Here is a 20,197-nt window from a genome sequence, read left to right on the forward strand (position 1 = left end):
CCTAGATGAGGCTCATACAGCCAGCAAACCATTGCAAAGGCAAAGAGACCACCTGTTCCAGAAATGTGTGCTAAATTGTGTAACTCTTTGCCAATAATACCTTCACCCAGAAGATCAGCCTTGAACTTCAATTGTCTTTGTGAGATGGTTTGGTTTGGAGACAGAAAAAACTGGCAATTAGCAGCCCTCATAGAGTATAAGGAAGGGTAAGAAACTTTCTTTCCCCATCTATCAAGGCTCCTTTCATCTGGCCTCTTTACGGATTCTTGACAGCAGCCTCAAGGCCACAGCCTTAACCCCTTTAGTAGTTTCTGGAGCCTAGGACTCTTCTGCCCTAGCCTATGAGCTTTAGGCGCTATGTATTGCCTATCGGCACCCTGAGAGCAGGAGGCAAAAGAAGAAGAGGGATTAAAGAGATCCTCTGTAAAACTCCTTAAGCACATCCAAAACAGGAGGTATAGCCAAAGTATAGCCAAGTAAAACAAAAAAAATTCTACTGGAATCAGGGAATCAGAGAGTCACAGCCTTTCACTTAAAAAATGCTCCCTCATGGAATTGGAAAAAAGAGAAAAGAAAAAGAAAGAGGAGCAGGAGGAGGAGAATCATCCACAGAGATCATCCAAGAAGGAGGAGAGTATCAGAGTCTTCGTAGCCTTGAGTCTTCTGAAACAAGACTCCCCTGAAAAAAACTCCCCAGCTCAGGCTCCACCCTAGGTTCAGGCTCAGGAGGGGGCAGCTCCCCCTAATCAGTAATCAAAAATTCTGAAAGTTAAGCATTCTTATGCCATTTGTTCCAGAAGAACTTTGGGCGACACCAAGAAGAGCTAAACCTGGCACCAACTGAAGCTAGCCAAACAGAAGCTCTAGAGGGCCCTATGCAAGGCAGGGAGGGAGGGAGTAAGTACAGGGAGGAGGGATATAGGTAAACCTAGCCCCCGAGGGCCACCACCCCCTGCTGCATCCTCTCCTGGCCCTGTCTCTAACAAAGTCTCTCCTGGGGATCCTCCAGACGACACCTCTTGGAAACACCTCGCTCCAGTATGGACAGGAGAATGGACCGTCGGTATGGACAAGCGTTCTTTGCGCTAGGCTTAACTGTTTTGTTGTCGGAGCTTCGAAGGGCATTGGCGGCATACACGCTTCGTTTTTTATCTAAACCTAACCTGCTATCATCTAACAATCTAATCTTAAGCTTATTGAATCTAGCTGAAGCGACACACCCAACAATGGTGCTCAGGCCTCAACCCCGTCACAAGGAATACACAAGTATGATAGTCTCTATATCTGTTTCCCAAAAGAAATTTATTGATTACTTTTTTTTCTGACATCCGGTAAAACTGGGGCAAGAAAAAAAAAAATATTCCCCAGCAGAATTACTAAACCAACTGAACTTTGTCTGAACGAACTCGAAAAAAAAAATTTCAGAGCGTAACGGCAACTGCAACCCTGCTTCTGCATGGACCATCGGCAAAAAGAAAAAGGATATGGCCGTCGGTCGGTCATGCGCATTTGTACCCTGGCGTCTGTCAGTCAAATGCGCATGTGACCGACGTCAATAGCCTATCTTTGATATAGGCCGACCGAGGACCAGGACTACCCAAGTGTAAGGACTGCAGCAATGTGAGATGAAGAACATCCCAAATGTGATAAATGCAACAGTGAAACATGGAGAACATCAGAAACTCTGTAAAAAGTTTGAACCCTGGAGAATTCCCTAGACTCTCAAATGAAGGTTTCCTACATCCTGTGAAGTGTCGCCAAAAGATAAATCCTTGGGAGGTAAAGCTTAGGATAGTGGATAGTGTGTTATCTGAATCAGCCATAAGTCTGAAAGGTAAGGTGATCCACATAGGCCAATTCCTCCTTATCCTCTGATTGAGGAATTAGGATCTCCCTGGAGTGAAGTCTCTTTCTTTTCCCAGGGGGTGTTCTTGGCACAGGATCCCTCTTCAGGGTAGGCTGCCTGGTCCTCATGAAACCCATGAAATCTTGGACCAGACTGAGCAAGTTCTGTGAAGAGACCTGGGATGATGCAGTAGAATAAAGGCAGTAAAGGCTGAGGCAAACCTGAAGACCCCATGGATTTGTCTGCCTGGGTCTTAGAGTAAAGACCTCTGGTCATAGGTGGGTGTGACCTCTATCCTGTTCACAAGGGACATCCCCCCTTACAATAACTAAGGGGATACCACCTTCACCCTCTCTCAAGCAGTTCTCTGGCATCAGAAGCTGTGGCCTGCTCAGCATCTTCAGATCCCACTACATCAGTCTGGTGTGGGTGTGAGTTGTGACTGCCCCTGGACATGGTAGAGGACTTCATTCTCATAGCCATCAGACCCAGGGGCTGAAAAAGCCATCTAACCTGCATCTGCAATGTCAACATTTATCAAGAGCCTGGACAAAAAACATCTTTAAATGTCACCATCCTTCAGACATATCTTTATGATTTTTTGGGACAACAGCCATTGAACCAGCAGAAGTACCCTACTAGAATCTATGTTGAAGGAACTGGGTTCAGCGTTTGCTTTTTGAATTAAACCTAGCACAGAACAGACAGCTAGAGATGTGCTCTGGGACAAAGCAAAAAGACATCATGAATGGAAATCTTTGTGGAGAATCTGCTTCCCACAAGAAATGCAATTAACTTTCCTGTACAAAAACAAATGTAATTTACAAAGAAGAGAAAAATGCCCCCAAATGAGTACTTACCAGAGGATTCTTAATTCTCTAGTAATTCAAGTAGAGTGATGATGCCAAGAATTGCTTTGTGGAGCAATTGACTACTCTGCATGAAAACTGAAGATGGTGCTACCTGATGCCCGTTTTATATCCCAATGTCCCAATATCTGCAATGGACATCTGCTGGCTGGGGATGGAAAAAGACACTAACATTCAGGCTGGCTCTGAGCTTCTGCATGACATCTCAAGAATTACTGCAACACTGACTACAATGGTCAGCAAGTGCCATCTTGAGTTCAGCATACCTTAAAGACATGAATAGTTAAGTGTTTCAATCTGGATTTGTGGGGCAGTATATGAAAACTACAGGAGACTATCTATCTTCCTCAGATTGTGTACAAGGGAAAAGGACAAAAACTCTGAAGCTAGGTACTCAATATCAGCAGTGACTCTAATATTCAGACATATACTACTATGGTGAGTTTTTCCACACAATACGCTTACATCCTTTATAAGCACCAATGCTGCAGTACTTGCCATTAATAGGAAGGACATTAAAGCAATGCAGAATCTGACCACAGACCTAGGGTGAAGGCAGCAAGCATGCTTTTACAAGACTGCAATGGTAAACCCTGCACTGTTCATAAAATAAATAACAGTTTATAATCCCTAAAATGTGTGAATGCAAGTCCAGGTGCTTACTCATACAACCTCACAGGCATTACCAACTGTTTCATTACTAGCAGCTGCCTTTGTGTAATTAGCTTTAACCTATCCTAAAATTCTGCTACTGTAGTTGTAAAAGCAGTACAATGAACTTGGCATATAAAAGTCTACATACTTGTCTGCCATACTTTCCAGGATTAAAGTAGTGTTACACCGATTTAAATATAAAAAAGTTGTGCTTACTATAAGATTTTCATGACACATGTATGCCCCCCCCCCCTCACTCCCATAAAGCATCTCACCCACCCTTTTTAAAGCAAAACTTCTCAAGGACAAGCTGCACCATACTAGACCCCAACCAGGCCAATGGCTAAATCCTGTAGGTCTCTGCCCACAGGAGGCAGAGATGTGACATAACAGTAAACCAGTGTAGTCACTACTGCAGTCTTACATTCAGGGATCTCTGCCACAGAGTCTCCTACATTTGAGAACTCGTTCCCTTTCCTCTACACTGATTTCATGTCCTCCACCCACAGAGGTCTTCATATCATGGTACAGAGGACGACAGTCTTCACAGCCTTTCTTACCAATAGTAGTGGTGTAACTTGATGCAAAACCAAAGACTACCCAGCATTTTTCATTTAAAGCTGCGTCCTACTGGTACAGCTTCAACTTCTGATCTCAAGCAGAAAGAAGAGTGTAAAATCTTACCATAACTTGTAGCCTATTCTCTTCTCAACTACCCGATCTTCACTTCTTATCTGATACTACTATATCCTATCCTTACCTACCAGACTCAGTGGCATCTACTAAGTAATATGTCTACAATAACTAAAACCATCTTATCCTTGGTGATACTCTCAGCCACTCTTATTCCTATCCTGACCACTACCTATCTCCTTACCTCTTTTGAAAATGCATACTGCTACTTCTTCAACTACTCTCCTAAACAAACATCACTATACAACACTGCCTTTACCCATCCCCTAATAAATATCTCCTCTACGTCTAGCTATCTGATACCGAAATATCATCGCCTTACACACTTAAAATTACACCAGCCCACAATAAAAAAATTAAAAATTCTACCTGTCCTTACTTCTCACCCTCTTTTAGCACTAAACTCACCCTCCTTACAAGATGGTGACATCCACCCTAACCCAGGCCCTACCAATCTCTCTACTTCACCTATTCTTATTACCCCCTCCCAACACCCTAACTACCAAGCCCAGCCTCTCTAACTTCTTACTAATAGGTCATCTTAATATCCGCACTATTAACAACAAAGTTGCCCATCTCCATGCCCTTCTAGACTTTCACTCCTTTGATATCCTCTGCCTTACAGAAACCTGGTTAAAACCTACAACTAAAGATAATGAAATAATCCCCCCAGGATACAATATACTAAGACTTGATAGAGTAAAATGCAAAGGAGGTGGAGTAGCCTTACTGTTTAGAAATGAACTACACATCTCCTCTATACCTTATAACCCACCTGAAAATAGTAAAATTGAACTCTTAATCACCAAATTTCAACTCAATCCCACCAAAGCACTATATATAATCTGCATCTATCTACCTCCAGGCAATAATATTTCTACAATAGAAGATACCCTATATGTTGGTTATCTACAACTTTCCCACAAGAAACTATTATTCTTGGAGATGTTAACACTGACTGGAATACTATAAATACAGACAATCCTTCCTGTCATATCAACCTGCATGGCTTTAATCAAACTATCTCCACCACCACTAGAATCAACAAACCTAATAATAAAGAAACTATACCAGATTGGATACTGATCAATAAACCAGCACAAACTTATAAAGTAGGAACTTTGCCTGATGATGTAAGTGACCACATGCTCACTTACATCATTAGACAAGGAATGACATTAACAATACTCCTAACTATAGGACCTTTCGATCCAAGAAAAATTTCCAGCCTGTACTATTTCAAATGGAACTTAGTGCCTGTGACTGGAACCCTCTAAAAACCCTACCTCTTGAAGAAGCTGCTATATATTTCAATAATAAATTCTTAACTATCCTTGACAGTCACGCACCTAAACGATCCATTAGAACAAAATCCAAACCTGCCCCTTGGCTCTCAAAAGATACCAGACAAAAAATTTTACTTAGAAATAAGTCCTGGGCTAAGTGGAGAGCAACCAGAAATACCCCAGATCAACAAACCTTTAGACAGCTGAGAAATGCTACAAAAAAGCTATTCTCTCTGATAAAAACTACTATAGCAAGCTGCAGCAAAATCATCACAAAACTTCTGGGCAAATGTGAACAACCTCCTTCACCCAGGCCACACTAGCACTCCTTCACCTCTAGGGTCTGAAAATAATACCTCTCATCAAACTGCCAATGCCTTTAACACTTTCTTCACAAACACCATACAAACTCTAGCCAACCAATTATCTACAGACAACTCTGATCCCCCTAACTCCTTACCTAATACTCAGCCAACATTCCAACTACAACCCATCCCCACCTCCTACATCCATAAACTTATCCACAAACTCAAGCCTTGCACCCCCTCAGCCGAAAACTTACCATCTGAATACCTCCAGCAAACTACCAAAGTTATCGCCTATCCTATATCCATCCTGATAAACCTTACCATAACTGAAGGAACCATTCCCAATCTCTGGAAAATCTCTCATATTATTCCCTTACACAAAGGAGATAATGCTATTGACTATTCAAACTACAGGCCTATAGCCCTCCTCTCTCCAATAGCTAAGATTATGGAAAAATGCATTCACCAACAGCTAATGAACCACTTACTAAAACATAACATACTAGCAAACTGTCAGCATGGTTTTAGGCCTTATCATAGTACCACCTCAGCTCTCCTATCCTTTACAAACACCATTAATAACCGAAATAATAGCAGTCTCTCATCAGCACTCTTTCTCGACCTATCTAAAGCCTTTGATATGGTTAACCATCAATTACTCATAAACACTCTGTCATCCATCCCTCTAGACACCAAAGCAATTCTCTGGTTTAAGTCCTATCTTAGTAATAGACAGCAAGCAGTTCTTTGGGACAATCAACTATCTTCACACCTTCCTATTTCCCTGGGAGTCCCTCAAGGTTCCATTCTTGGTCCTCTCCTTTTCTCATTATTCATCAATGACCTTCAAATAGCCATTCCTCAAACAACCTGTATACAATATGCTGATGATTCCACTATTATATGCTCTGACAACTCTATTTCTGAACTGCAGTCTCTAACCCAGACAGCTTTTAACACCGTAGAGACATGGTTCTCTAAACGGTACCTTCTTCTGAACACTAAAAAGACCAAGTTACTACTGTTTACAACAAACAGCAAGTCCCCCCCCATAGATTTCTCCATTCAATCTAGCAATGGTACCCTTATATCCCCAGACACTTCCACCAAACTATTAGGTATTACAATTGATAATAACCTCACCTTTGACATTCACATTAATAACACTATTAAATCTGTTAATAAAAAACTGGGCTCCCTATATAGGATAAAACCTTTCCTGACTCCAACTGCCAAAATGACTATTGCACACTCCCATTTAATTTCAACTCTATTGTGTGCAGCCCCCATTTACACTAATCTAAAAAAAAAGTAATCTTACCAAACTATCCAACTCCTATAATAGTATTGCTAGATTTGCCACTGGAAACCCATATAGAACTCACCATTGTCTTAACCTTCGTCAACTAGACTGGCTAGAACTAAAAAACCTTCTGTTACTTTCCCAACTTACCATCACTCATAAAATCTTCTATCAACCTAGCAATACTCCAGTACTAAACAACCTTATATTACCCTACAGGAACCTTGATTCCTTACGCTCCTCCAATAAACTTCTAGCTAGGACCACCAAGTCTAACAACTTAGCTGGTGACTCACTTTTCTCAAATACTGTTGGAAAACATTGGAACCTCTTGCCCTCTGACCTTACTGCACTTCCATCCCTTTCTCTCTTTAAGCAAAATCTTAAGAAATATCTTAAAAATCACTGGCTATGCCCTTGCTATTTCCCAGACTGAATCTCTAGATATCTCTTGTCATTTCTTGCCATTCTACTCTTCTCTTTCCTGTCTATCCCTCTACTTTAGAGGCAACTCAAATAATCTCTACTACTTGACAACAATTATTATCCTTTCTACTTAGCTAAGAATGTACCCTGTTGGTAGTATTTCCTGCCTTTTGCTTTATACCTCCTCCTTTTCTTCCCTAACTATTTTTCTGATAATATGTTTAGTAAATTAACCCTAGGAAAGTTACTGTCTGTGTAACTATTTTTACCTAGGCTTTAAAGATACCTCTAATAATGTTATGGACTGCCCTAGACTTACATGCTGTAAAATGAGCTGTTGATGTATGTTGTATCTATTAGACTAATGTGTATTCAATTTTAAACCTTTTTTGCTGTGGTGTTGGTTGTTGAAATTGGAGCTTTTCTCCCTGGGCCTCCACTGAAAATGGAAATATATCCAGCTGGACCAGCCCGGTTAACAAATGTTAAATAAATAAATAAAATAAATAACCATAGATGGCCTTCTCTTCCATGTTGCAGTATTCTACATATAGGTTTACTCCTCTTGTTTTGCGTACGTCTGGCCAGTATGCAAAAGTTTTCAGTCCCTATCTGGTGCGTGGGATGTCTGACGTGGCTCAAGGAACGTGGGTCATAAAAGTGACGTCTGCACACTCCAGCCCTCAAAACTGAAAGCCCTAGTCAGAGCCAGTCCTAATAAGGGTAATGCCAGTCCAGTGCCACTCAAAGGGAAATGCAACCTAACAGGAGGAGAAGGGAGGGTGGGAAGGAATACTGCAACATGGAAGAGAAGGACATCTATGGCTATGGTAAGATTTTACACAACTTTTCTATGTCCTTCTGTCCCAGTGTTGCAGTATTTACATATGGGTGAGTGCCAAAGCTCACTGTGAATGTGGAGGTGGTCCAGAGGCTGACTCCAGGAATCTGTGAAGGATAGCCCTGGCAAACTCTGCCCTGGTTCTAGAAATATGGTTTAGTTTGTAATGCTTGGTAAAGGTGTGAACTGAAGACCAAGTAGCTACTTCTAAAATGGTAGAGGTAATTCAGACCCTTGAAGAAGGCTCCTGAAGAGGCCATAGCCCCGGTGGAGTGTGCTTTTAAAGTACCTTGAAGAAGTTTTCCATGGTATTGGGAGCAGAAGGTGATGGCTTTGGAAATTCAGACAGAGATGGTCTGTTTGGTTACTGCCTTCCTCAGGGCTCTAGGGTGGAAGGACATGAAAAGCTGGTCAGCCTGTCTGATGGACTTGGTTTTAGGCAGATAAAACAAGTTGTTGGTGAACATCCAGGGAGTGAAGTACACTCTCACTGTCCACCTGTGGGCTAGGGAAGAAGGTAGGTACACGTATGGCCTGATTAAGGGACAGGTCATTTACCACCTTGGGCATGAAGGAAGGGATAGTTCTAAGAGTAACCCTGTCACCGTGGAAAACTAGGAAAGGAGGAATAGCCATAAAAGCTTGTAGCTCTGATACTCTTCTGGTTAAGGTCAAAGCCACTAGCAGTACAGTTTTCCATGTGCAATGTTTCAGATAGGCTTTGTATGCTGGCTCGAATGGAGGAAGCGTAAGCTTTTCCAAAACATAGTTAAGGTCCCAGGGAGGCTGGGATGGTTTCCTGGGAGGCCTGAGGTGAAGTACCCCCTTGAGGAAAAGCTTAGCAGGGAGTCTGGACACTAAAGGGGGGGTGGGTTTCAGAGGAAGGCATACTGAAATTGCTTTAATGGAAGAATAGGCCAAGGCTGTCTACAGTAGCTCACACAGGTAAGACCGGACTAGAGGGAGCTCACTTGCAAGCAGGCCCAACTGTTTTTTGTGACACCATATAGTGAACCGTTTTCCACTTTGAAAGGTAGAATTTTCTTGTATTTGGTTTCTTGGCCTCCTGCAGGACATTGAGCACATCCTCATTGTAAAGGTGTCTGAAGGGGATCAGAATCCTATCGACCACAGGGTGAGGTGCAGAAGCTGCCACTGTGGGTGTATCTGGGATCCCTTGTGCTGTGTGAGAAGTTCCACTCTGAGGGGTAACTTGCGGTGATTGCCCTTGGGCAGTTGTAGAAGTAGGGGGGAACCAATGCCGTTTTGCCCAGTAGAGTCAATAACAAATTTTCTAGTCTGTCCTGGGCTTTCAGCAGGACCTTCTGAATTAATGGGAAGGGAGGAAATGCATATAGAAATTTCCCCTTCCAAGATATTGAGAAGACATCTGTTGCCAGTGCCTGCAGGTCTGGTATCCTGGTGCAAAAGCCAGGAAGTTGCCTGTTGATGGAGGAGGCAAACAGGTCTATTTGAGGTATACCTTACTGGTAGACCAGATCCAGGAAGACATCCCTGTAAAGCATCCATTTGTGGTTGTTTGTGATGGTTCTGCTGAGACAGTCTGCCTGGGAGTTGTGAAGAGAGGGAAGGCAGACCACCTGCAGAGTCACTCACTGTGATGTGGCCAATTCCCGTACTAGAAGAGCTAGTCTACAAAGAAGCTATGACTTGATTCCTCTCAATTTGAGCTACCACAGAATGGCGGTGTCAGTGAAGATCTTCAAAGGACCTTGCTGGAGGTAAGGTAGGAAGGTTCAGAGGGGGATATGAATAGCCCTCATCTCTCAAACATTGATGTGCTCTAGTTTGTGTGGCTCTGGCCACAGGCCCTGTACCTTTTGATGGCTCAGAGTTGCTCCCCAGCCCAAATCTGAGGCATCTGTATGCATGACCTGTGTGGGTAGAGGTGGTTGGAGGGGAAGACCTGGATTGTAGGTCACTTGTACCAGCCACCACTGGATTTCCAGTTTGAGGCAAGGGATGAGGGGAGCCCTGTACAACAGAGGATGGGAGTGTTGGGTCCATACTGTGCGAAGGTACCATTGTAACTTTCTCATATGCAGTCTTGCAAATGGTAGTGCAGCTGCCATGTAGCCCAGAAGCCTGAAGTACTGTCTTGCAGTCAGTTCTGTAGCTTAAAGGACCAGAAGCAGATATTTTGTCAGGTTTTCCACCCTTTGGGGGGAAGGTATGCTTTCATGAGGTCTGAGCGAATTCTGCACCCAAGGAAGACAATGTCTTGAGTAGGCAACAGGTGGGATTTTTGGAAATGTATCTGAAATCCCAGGGACTGTAGAAGGGACACTACAAGGTGAGTGTGTAGCATGGGGGTCTCCTTGTTGCCTGCCTGAATCAGCAGGTCACCCAGGTAAGGGGATACCTAGATTTCCTTTTGTCCTGCAATAAGCAATCATTGGAGCCAAGCATTTGGTGAAAGCCCTGGGTGCAGTGGAAAGCCCAAAGGGCAAGGCAGAGAACTGAAAATGAGAAGGGCCCACAAAAACCTCAGGTATTTCCTGTATGTGGGCTTTATGGGGATGCGGAGGTAAGCATCCTTTATATCTAAGATGGCAATGAACCCTTGGGGAAGTAGGCGGGGAAAGAGGGTTGGTAGAGTCAATATCATGAAGGTTGGGACCTTTAGGAATAGATTGAGATGGGAGAGGTGTAGGATTGGTCTCCAAGGACCATCTTTCTTGGGGACCAGGAAAATCCTGGAGTAGAAACCTCTTCCTTTTGCAACTGGAGGCACTGATTCGATGGTGCCCTGAGCCAAGCAGTGCTTGCAACACAGGTTGCAGAAGGTGCAACTGCTGTGTTGGAGGCTCTGGGATGCCCTTTTGTTTTCTTGGGGGGGGGGTGAGCCAGGTCATGAAGTAACTGTTCTTAAGGATTGACAGGACCCAACTGTCTTACATGATGTTAGCCCACACAGGGAGGCAGTAAGAGAGATGGACTGACAGAGGTAAGGAAGGAGGAGGTGGTGGGGGCAAGGATGGCAGGTAGTCAGATGCTATCCACCATATCTTGAAAGGGTGGCTTCTTGCTAGAGGAAGGGTGAAGCTCTAGCTGGAGGAGGTTGCTTCCTTGTAGGCTCTCTAGGCCCAAGGAAGCAGCAGGGTGAGAGTGCTTCCTTATAAACTGAGTTTTTGCTGGGTAGTTTCTTTGAAACTTTGTTATGGGTAGACCAGCAGGTGTTTAAAGTCCTGCATTTCTTTTCCTCTTTGCTAAAGTGACTTAAAAAGATCAGCCAATTTAGCACAAGGAGGTATTGTCCAGGGGTGCATCAATAAGCTTTGCCCTAAAGTCATCAGGAAGGAGCTGTAAACGTAACCAGGAGCATCTATGCAAGGCACATGCTGATGCTGTTGACCTTGCTGAGGTTTCAGCAGCATCATAACTGCACTTTATTAAGTACCTGGTTACTTGGGAGGGAAGGGCCAGAAGAGAAGATGGTCAAGCTTTAGCAGCACAATCAAGAATATCAGCCAGTTCCTCGGTGGCTGTTTCCAGGAGGAATAAGGCATACTTAGCTGTACATCTGGCAATTTGTAGGTCTAAAAGACAAGGTGGCAGAGGTATAAATCTTCTTACCCAGACATTCCATAGTTTTGTCTGTCAGCAGGAAGTATGGTGGTAGTGGATAAGAGCTTAGAAGCCTTGTCTGTAGAAATGGAGATAGTGGCTGAGTCTGTAGATGGGCACTTAAGGAGGTACTTGGCAGTGTCAGGAACTTTATGCAGTCTGTCATGTCTATGAGGAGGAGGGGGTAGAGAGTCTGGCTTTAAGGATGCTGAGGTGAAGGCATCCAGGAAGGCAGGTAAGATTGGAGGTACAGAAGACAGGCTCGGGGAATCCATCTAAATGAGGTCATAGTATCTTTTTTGGACCTCAGCCATTTCAGGGGATTCTCACTTGAAATGGTCTTTCATCTTGGAGATGGTCTCCCCAAAGGTCAAGTACTCAACTGGGGCACCAGGATAGACAGATCCTTCCTCTGGGGAACCATACCCCAAGGGAGAAGAAATCTGGGAGGTGTAAGAGTGATTCTTCAGATGAAGAATCAGAAAGATCTGCTTCTTCCCTCAAGGTAGGGTCTGAAGTTTGATGCCTAGGGCTCAAATGTTGAGCAGGGTTGTTAGCACTCCTTGCAGAAGTAGGACGCAGAGCCATGAAAGCATTAAACAAACTTTGGCTGAAAGCCTGACAGTCAAAGCAAGCTTTCAGAAAGAGAAGTGAGATGCTTTCTTTTTTCTTTCTTTTTAAGGGGCCTAGCTGGCATCTGAAGAGTGGAGGGCCTCAAATCTGTAGACTATAAAGGACCGGAGGGATCCAACGGACCTTCTGAAAAATTCCTGCCCCCCCCGGTGGAGACAGACATTGGTAAAGCCTCTATGGACATGCCCTCTGCGTGGGACTGTGCAGCTTCCATGGAGGTAACCACTATATCCAATGCAGTGGATCCGGATTCCTCTACCAGGGTGTCAGCCACAGGTTGAGGATTGGACGATAGATGCGCAGTGGTAGTGGTAGGCCATATGATCCTGGCCTTCTTTTTTGGCAGTTAGAAAGGTACATCAGATGAGCCTTCCATCCCTAATGCAATCTGTTTTAGTCTTTGATTTTCAGTACAAGTTTAGCACATGCAAGCGACTACGCAAGGTTTTGGGCACAAACGCCTGACAAATAGAGCAGGCCTTGTAGTTGTGCGACTGTCCCAAGCAGAAGAGGCACTGATTGTGGGCATTCTTGTGAGGAATCGGACAGCTGCACTTAGACTTGCCCTTTCTGGATGGCATGAACAGGCAATACAGTAAAGAAAAAGGACTGAAAGGTTCCCTAATGGGGTACTTATCTGATTTCTCAAATCAGACGGCAGTGAGATCAGGAACACCTGGCGTACAACTGGTGGCTGAGAAGTTCTCTGGGCTGGTGCATGCAGATGTCATTTTTATGGCCCACGTTCCTTGAGCCATGTCAGATGTCCCCTACACCACATAGGGACTGAAAACTTTTGCATACTGGCTGTATGTACGGGAAGCAAGAGGTGTAAACCCATATGTGGAATACTGCAACATTGGAATAGAAGGACATGTTATGAGGTAAGCTGTAACAAAGGCCAAGTGTTTCAGCTGAAGCCAAAAGCAGAACTGAGGGGGGGAGAAGCAACTGGTCTCAACCTAGTCAAGAGGGAAGGAGGATGGAAAATCAGTCTGCAGAAATTCATACAACTTGATAACCTAGAAAGTATTGTTGTGTAAGAATTTGGCATAACTTTAGATGTCCTTCTCTTCTATATGCTGATGTATCCATAACATCAGGAAGTCTTTGCCTCTGGTTAACTCTCATACATCCACCATTATACAAAAGTTAAATGCTACTGTTAGGGTATGTGCAACATCCTGCATCTCTCCTTGTGAATATTGGTCATAAACAGACTGGTATAAAGCAGGTGTCAGCATGCACCTACTTCAGAACTGAATGTTGCTGGAAACAGCAGCTACAGAGTGGGTAGTCCAAAAGTCAGGCAAGTGTGAGGGGGAAGGCTGGATGGGAAACTATACAGCAGCATATAGAAGAGGACATCTAAAGTTATGGTAAGTTTTTACTCAACAATACTATGAACTATTCATATGCTGCTGTATCCATAACATCAGGGAGAGTGCAAAAGCTCCTGTCCTAAGAGAGGGGGTGAAGGACCAGAAGCACTTTCCAAATACCCATGAAGGATGGCTCTGGCAAATCCTGCTCTGGCTCTAGAGAATGTCCAATTTGTAGTGCTTAGTGAATGTGTGTAGAGAAGACCATGTAGCTGCTTTGAGAGTAGCAGCTGTGTCCAAACCTTTAAAGAATGCCCCCAAAATGGACATTGCCCTAATGTAGTATCCCTTGATAGGAGAGGGAGTGACTTACCATGGGTTGTATAGCAAAAGGGGATGGTTTATGATATCCAAGAGGATATGGTTTATTTGGAAACAGGGTCCCCCAGAGCTTTTGGGTGATGCGAGATGAAGAGGCGGTCAGACTTGTGGATGGGTTTGGTCTTGGCTAAATAATATCAGAGTTGTCTGTGTACATCAAAGGAGTGAAGCATCCTCTCTGCTGGGTTTTGTGGAGAGGGAAAAAAGGTTGGCAGTTTAATAGCCTGGTTCAAGGACAGCTCATTAACCACTTTAGGCATGAAGGTTGGGTTAGTATGCAAGCATACCCTGTCCTTGTGGAAAGCAGTGAAACAGGGAGAAGTCATAAGGGCCTGAAGTTGCGAAACCCTTCTGGCTGGCCATCAAGAGTACAGTTTTCCAAGTGCAGTGTTGGAGGGAGCAGTCTTTGGCTGGTTCAAAGGGTGGGAGAGTCAATTTTTCCAGGATATTTTAGATCCCAAGGAGGCAGAATAGGCTTCCTTGGGGGTCTGAGATGTAGTGCCCCTTTCAAAAAAAAGTCCGACTTCTACCCTCAAAGCCAAAGGTGGTACCAGGGGCAGGCATGCTGAGATGGCAGATACATGGGTTTTAATGGAGGAGTAGGACAGTCCAGACTTCATTAGGTCACACAGGTAAGACAAAACCACTGGGGGCACTGTCATCAGTGGTTCTAAGTTGTTTTTCTGACACCATATAGAAAAATCTCTTCCACTTACGCAAGACTTCCTGGTAGTTGGTTTCCTGGCCTCCTGCAAAACCTAAAGGACACAGTCCCCTATCGCCCAAAGTGTAAGATTCAGTGTGAACAGTTGGGGTGGAAGTGTGTTCCCTTCTCCTGTGTGAATAGGTCTATTTGGTGGAGTAACGTGGTGATTGCCCTTGGCGAGATGTAGTAATAGGGGAAACCAATACTGCCTTGGCCAATAGAGAGTCACCAACAAGATTTGAGGCTGTTCCTTCTGAATTTTCAGTAGGACTCTCTGTATGAGAAGAAAGGGAGGAATGCATAAGTGTACATCCCCTTCCAGGGGATTGAAAGAGCATCCACCTTCCATGTTTCTAGGTGTGATGCCCAGGGAGCAGAAGGTTGGGAGGTGTCTGTTCATGGGGGAGGCAGAGAGATCCACATCTGGAATACCCCATCAATGGACCAGGGTCCAGAAACACGTCCCTGTTCAGCATCCACTCGTGAAACAGGGTCATGGTTCTAATTAATGAATCTGTCATCACATTGTCTGAAGAAGGGATGTATGCTGCTTGGGGGAGCTGTTTTTCCAGGGCGATTTCCCAAGCCTGCAGTGCCAGCCTGCACAGGATGTAGGACCCCCCCCCATTTGTTGATGTACCACAGCACTGTGGTATTGTCTATGTACCACCTCAGAGTTCCTGGTAGAAGCTGATCCTAGAGGATTATCAAGGCCAATATCAAGGCTCTCATTTCCTTGATACAGATGTGGTCTTTCTGTTGAGTGAGGGTCCATGTGTTCCTCACTCTCCATTCCCCTAAGGTTAAACCCCCACCCTGTGTCTGATGCATCTGTAAAGAGATCCTGGTTAGGGGGGGCAGTGGTTGTAAAGACAGGGCAGGATTTGACTGAATCTGGGTTATCCACCAATTCAGTTCCCTGGCCAAGCATGGGGATCATGAACTCCAGGGGATGAAGGTGTTGCTTCCAGATTGTTCGCAAGTACCACTGGAACTTCCTGATGTGAAGCCTTGCCAGATGTACTGGTGGGATGGTTGAGGCTATGAATCCTAGGATTCTGAGGAATTCCCTGGCTGAGATGGCTTTGAGAGGAAGAATTTCCCTGAAGAGGTGAGAATCAATTTTTTTCTGGGGGAAGGCAGGTCATCATCTCCTTTGTCAGGATCCGACATCCCAGGAACACCTGATCCAGTGAAGGGTAACAGGGAAGATTTTTTGAGGTTTATCATAAATCCCAGCTCTGTTAAGAGGGAGATGGTAAAGTCCAGGTGTTGTAAGGCCATGGTACTTGATGTAGCCTGAATGAGGATGTCTTTGAGGTAGGGGAAAAGTTGTATTCCCTGTGTCCTGGCAAAGGCCATGACTGGATCCAGACATTTTGTAAATACTCTTGGGGCCATAGAGAGACCAAATGGTAAAGCACAGAACTGAAAGTGTGTAGAATCCACTTGAAGGAGAGAAATGTTCTGAAGAGCGGATGGATTGGGATGTGTAAGCAAGCATCCTTCATATCCAAGGATACTAACAAGGCCTGTGGAAGGATCGGGGCAGAAGAGTAGGTAGGGAAAGCATCCAAAAGGAGGGGACCTGGAGGAAGGTGTTGATGTGTGATAAATCCAGGATTGGCCTTCAGGGACCTTCCTTCCTGGGGACCAGGAAAATTCTTCAAGAAAACCCTTTTCCTCTTGCAGAAGGGAGTTCCTGAATTGTTCCCTGAGGGAGAAATTCCTGCAGGACTGGGGAGAAGAATGCTAGTTGATCTCGTGGGGGGGGGGGGTTGAGGAATGCCTTTGGGAGTAGGTCTGGCCTCCCAAGTCATGAAGTATCCCTGCTTTATGATGGATAGGACCCGAGAGTCCAGGGTAACCGGCTTCCAAGTGGGGAAGGATAGGGAGAGACACATGGAGAGAGGGGTGTCTGGGTGAAGAGCCTGGTAGTCACAGGCTACCAGGCTTCCCCTGAAAGGGATGTTTGGAATGAGGAGGGGAGGGAACAGACCTAGAAGGGGGCTGTTGCCTGTGGTCCTTTCTGGTTTTAGCTGGTATTTTCCTAGCTGGGGACCTCACAAAGGAGGTTTTGGCAGAGTAATTCCTTTCAAAACTTGGGACTGGGGAGATAAAAATGTCTCAGTTCCTGCCTTTAGTCTGGAGAGCCTTGAAGAGGTCAGCAGCAGTTGGACTAAACATGTCTATTGTCTAGAGGAGGATCCAGGAGTTTGGATTTGATGTCATCAGGGAGGGGCTGTGATCTAAGCCAAGAGCATCTCCTGAGGACAGATCCAGGGGCAGCAGCCCTGGATGAAGCTTCTATGGTGTTGCAGCTGCACGTAATGGAGTGTTTGGTTACTTGGGTGCAGGAATTCAGAAGAGCAGATATTTCAGCCTTCGCTGGGGAGTCAGGGAGCTCCCCCAATTTTGACAACATCTGCCATCAGAGCCAAAGAGTATTGAGCCATGTGAATCTAGTAGTTGATGGCTTTTACTGGTAAGGTGGCAGAGATGTATACTTCTTTCTCCAGACACTCCATGAGTCTGTTCTCTATCTGAGGGCAGAAGAGAGGTGGAGGGAAGTAATTTTGAGGTTTTATCAGCAGCCACAATAATAACTGAATGGTCTGCAGATGGAGCTTTGTACAGGAATTTAGCTTCATCAGGGACTTTACAGAATCTGGGCGTTTGGGTGCTGTGAATCACAATTTTTTGAAGCAGCCAGGAAAGCACAGTGTATGTGGGGTGCAGGAGAGGAGCTAGGAAACTCCAAATGGAGTAGTTCATAATATCTCTTGAGTCTCTGTGACCTGGCTGCTGTCCAACTTGAAGAAATTTTGCATTTGAGTAATAGTCTCACTAAAGGTAAAGTCCTCTCCTGGGGAACATATCCCAGAAAAGCAAGCAATTTGAGAAGAATAAGTGAGGGACTCATCATCTGATGAATCATATCAGCGGCAGATGCCTTAGGGGTAGAGGCTGAAGGGGCCTGGGGCCTGATGTAAGGCCAGGAAAGTGTTTAGATGGCCTTGGGTGAAGGCCTGCCAATCCAGAGACTGTTCGATGGAAGGAGTAGATGGAGAATGAGAAATATGCTTAGTCTTTTCTTTTCCCTTTATGTAACTCCGATATCAAAGAATTGAAGATACGATGAAGGGTAGAAGGGACCAGACACCAGCTGGCACTCTACATCAGAGGTTACATTTTCTCACACAACAATCTCAGAGACCCACGCGGGCCCTCGGAAATTATAAGCCTTGGTTCCCGCTCAGTGACCAAATTGGATGCCTGTGAATCCCTCCAGGATATGACCTCGGGTGTTGTACTGGCTTCTGCCAGACTCTGGGCCTTCACCAGCCTTGTGAGATATGGCGAGAGTGCACGATGCGGCAGTCTGTTCAGGCCTAGACTTTTACACCTTCTTGACTGGAGGCTCGTCCGAGGGACCAGATGTTGGATCCATACGAGAAGCTAACCGTTTGTCTTTGATTCTCTAGGTAGTTTCAAAATTGCTAAGGAGCTTCTAAGGGTTTTGGGGATGAAGGCCTGACAAATACTACAGGTGGTATGGTCATGTTCGTGGCCTAGCCAAAACAGGCAGAGCCCATGTGAATCCTTATAGGGAATCTGCATTCCACACCTAAACTTGCCTTTCCTACCTGACATGAACCCAAAGCAGTAGCAAGCAAATAGTAAAAAGCCCCTATGGGGGAGTACTTATCTGAAGTCGGATGGTGCAAAGTCACTTTTCCAAAAGAGTGACAACCGGAGCTGGCAGTCACACAGGTGGCAGAAAAGTTCTTAAGTAGGTGCATGCTGATGTCCGCTTTATACATGATATCCGTTTATGACCAAAGTCCATAAGGAGATACGTGGGACATTGCACACAACCCAGCAGTAGCATTTAACATTTGTATAATGTCTGGACGTATGAGAGTTCACCAGAGGCAAACTCCCTGATGTTATGGATACAGCAGCATGTGAACAGAAGAACATCTATACCATGTTTTGCATGCAAGTCACTTTTGCAGTCAACTTTAGGTACAACTCAGAGACTTTCTATTCGGATCCCTTAAGTGGTTGGTACCCCAGTGGAAAAAGGCAACATGCCCTTCAATATTGTCCAGGGCATCATTTTTAGCAAAAATGTCCTGCCAGTAAGACTTGGAGAAACTATGGGCAAAGGAACAAGTGGCTGCTTCCAGGATGTCACTTACAGGCACCCCCTGGGCATCTGATGGAATGCAAACCTGTGTCCACAGATAACTACATGTCCTGGAACTTGTGCCAGATACTAAAATTACAGATCAACTTGGAGATGGAAATAGGCAGCCTTTTCTCTGGAAAGGTTACAAAACGCTGACTGGATTGTCTGTAGTCCTTGGACCTGTCCTGGCAATACCTCAACTGTGCACATCTAGGAAAAAATAAAATACTAGGGGATGGATGGTATGGTTAGGGACACCTTCTGTCATCACTTTTGGCAAAAATGAGGGGTTGGTGTACACTAAGTAATCCTGTGTGCATGGAAAACCAAAAGGGCTCACTGCATATCAGTGTCTAGAATTCTGAAACCTGTCTGGCTGATGTTACAGCCACCAAGAAAACAGTTTTCCCTGAAAACATTTATGCGCCAAGTTTGAAAGGTTTAAATGGAGGATGTGCTACGTTTAAGGATACAAACTTGGGTGCCAAGGTGGTATAACTGCCCTCCTTGGGGCTTGATATATAGGACTCCTTGTAAACTGCTGCACAGCTCTTTTATCGGAAAGGTGTTCCCTACAGGTAAGCAAGCTATTACAGTTGATAGGTAAACCTAAATGGAGGATGATAAGCTTGTTTGAAACAGCCCAATAATATATTCTAGGACACTAGACTCTCCCTAAGGTGCCAAAGTGAGTGCTTCATATCTACTGAAGAGGTACCAGTGGTTCTGATTGTAATAATTTTGTCTGTAGGACTAAAAGATTGTCACTACCCCCTAAATGAAATGCAAACTTCCAGAGCAGTAGCATCCACTGTAGCTTTCTTTAGCCATGTTCCTATGGACATCTGCACAGGAGCTACATGATCCACAGTTCATATGATTGTCTCTCATTACAAGCCCAAACTGCAGTCCAGGTTCAGAGCTGCTTTCGGTTTTACCACTCTGAAATATCCTTCCATAGTGCTTCCCACAGTTCTTCCAGCTGGGGAGGCCATCCCAGTTGGAGAGAGAGACTGAAAAGACATTGGATTCAGCATTGTAGCCCTTCCATGTCCCAGATCACTGTTAATGTTGGTTACTCAATCTTTTGAATGACTTTTGAGATTAGAAGTAGAGACAGAAGTGTACAGGGAATTTTCCTTTCAT

The sequence above is a fragment of the Protopterus annectens genome, chromosome 9.part0 (genome assembly GCF_019279795.1).
Source record: "Protopterus annectens isolate FY-2018-M chromosome 9.part0, PAN1.0, whole genome shotgun sequence".
Lineage (NCBI taxonomy): Eukaryota > Metazoa > Chordata > Ceratodontiformes > Protopteridae > Protopterus > Protopterus annectens.